The sequence below is a fragment of the Micromys minutus genome (assembly GCF_963924665.1).
Source record: "Micromys minutus genome assembly, chromosome: 4".
NCBI classification, from domain to species: domain Eukaryota; kingdom Metazoa; phylum Chordata; class Mammalia; order Rodentia; family Muridae; genus Micromys; species Micromys minutus.
Window position 1 is genome coordinate 32402428 of NC_137973.1, and position 2182 is coordinate 32404609.

Consider the following 2182-nt stretch of genomic DNA (forward strand, 5'->3'; position numbering starts at 1 on the left):
GCCCAGGGAAAGGTCGGGGTATGGTTGTGTCAGCTGAGTGTGACAGCAGCTGAAAACAAACTCAGATACACACTAACACCCCAACACAGCCAGCAGGCTGCTTTTGCTGCGTGGGAGTCATGAGGCTAGGGTTTCAAGCCTTTTCCCTTCAACCTTTCCCAGTTTATAACTCTGGAACTGAGAATTCTTCCAGATTCTGGTGGTCTTATGTTTTTCATTCCCAGGCCCAACAACTGTTTATTAATCTCTTTTGTACATGCATCCCCCCAACACACACACACACACACACACACAGAGCGGATCAGAGCCTACCAGATCCTACATAAATCCCTGTAGATCCCTGTAGCACTTCTGATCCGAGTTGACCTCTCGGTGCTTTCTGGGAGAGGAAGAACAAAAACTTTGGAATGTCTCAGAATACTCAGGAAGGGAGGAGAAAGGAAACTGCTTTATCTCTCAAGACAGGACCCTTATCCCAAAACTGTCAAGACCTGCTAATCCGGTTGCAAACAGAGGAACTTGCTCCAGCCTTCAACCCCTGCTAGACATGGACCTATTCCCCCTACCCTCCACAGATCTGTAGACTGGCTCTGGAAGGAACTGCCCTCTGCTGGAGCTTGTGACACTGGGCACCCCAGACCTGCTGGGACCTAGCGGCACACTCTCGGCTGCCTGCTTTTACCTCCTATTCTACTCTCCCCTTACCCATATGGCAAATAAAGGTTCCCTTGTCTGTTTTCCCATTCCTCCCACCCACTCCATTCTTGGAGGGAGAGAAGACAAAGGCCAGACTGGAAAAAACTGTCACTATGACCATACATAATTGAAAGACAGGAATGACTCTAAGTTCTCTTTCACCATACCATTCCTAAGAACTTGAACCCTCTCAAAATTGATGCCATTGTTTGGCAACTGAGATTTCGGCATAGGAGTTGGGGAATAAGCTTTCTGTCACAGTACCTTCTTCAGTATCTTCTTTAGGTCCCAGATGAAGATGACACGACCTTTGACTCCTGAGCATTTGCAAGAATCTCTAAGTAAACAGTAGCTTGGCCACGTACGAGTCTCACATCACAGTCCTGCCTTAATTGTCTGCCATGGTTATTCCACAGCCGCAGCCCACTATGCTTCAGAGGGGAAGTCTGATGCGATTATTTTACCTTTATCTTAAAAAAAAATAAAACCAACTTCATGCCAGGCATGCTGCTGCACACCTAAAATCTCAGCACGAAGGCAGTTGGGGGAGAAAGGATCTCCCAAGACTGAGACCAGCCGAGCTAGCACAGCTCGAGAGTGTCAAGACAAGACAAAATGAAACACAAACAAAAACAGCTCACCCTTTTCTTCGGATGATGAGAAGATTTGTCTACAGCCCTCTGGTTCTGTGTCAACTTGGCACAAGTCAGAGTTGTCACAGAGAAAGAAGCCTCCCTTGAGGAAATGCCTCCATGAGATCCAGCTGTAAGGCATTTTCTCAACTAGTGATCAAGGGGAGAGGGCCCAGCCCATTGTGGGTGCTGCCATCCCTGGGCTGGTAGACCTGGGTTCTATAAGAAAGCAAGCTGAGCAAGCCAGGGGAAGCAAGCCAGTAAGTAACATCCCTCCATGGCCTCTGCATCAGCTCCTGCTTCCTGACCTGTTTGAGTTCTAGTCCTGACTTCCTTTGGACTACAATGTGGAAGTGTAAGCTGAATAAACCCTTTCCTCCCCAACTTGCTTCTTGGTCATGATGTTTTGTGCAGGGATAGAAACTGTGACTAAGACACCCTCTGATTGAAAAATATCTAGAATCATCTTGAATTATTTTCTTCTGTCTGTATTATTTACTTTTCTCATTGCTGTGATAAATGCCCAACATGGGCCACTGTAGGAAGGAAAGGTTTATTCTGACTCACAGTTGAAAGGTCCAGTACATCATGGTGGGGAAACCACAACAGCAGGAGCTGCTCAGCACATTGCCTACACAGCAGGAAGGAGGGAGAGAGAGAGAGAGAGAGAGAGAGAGAGAGAGAGAGAGAGAGAGAGAGAGAGAGAGAGAGAGTGCAAACAGAGAGAGTAGAGAGAGAGGCAGACAGACAGACAGATAGAGAATAAGCTGAACTTGGTCATGTGGTAGTCTTTGGTGGGCTTACCTTGTAACAGTTTTTTTTTTTTTAATTGGAGGTATGATCTCTTGTGTTTA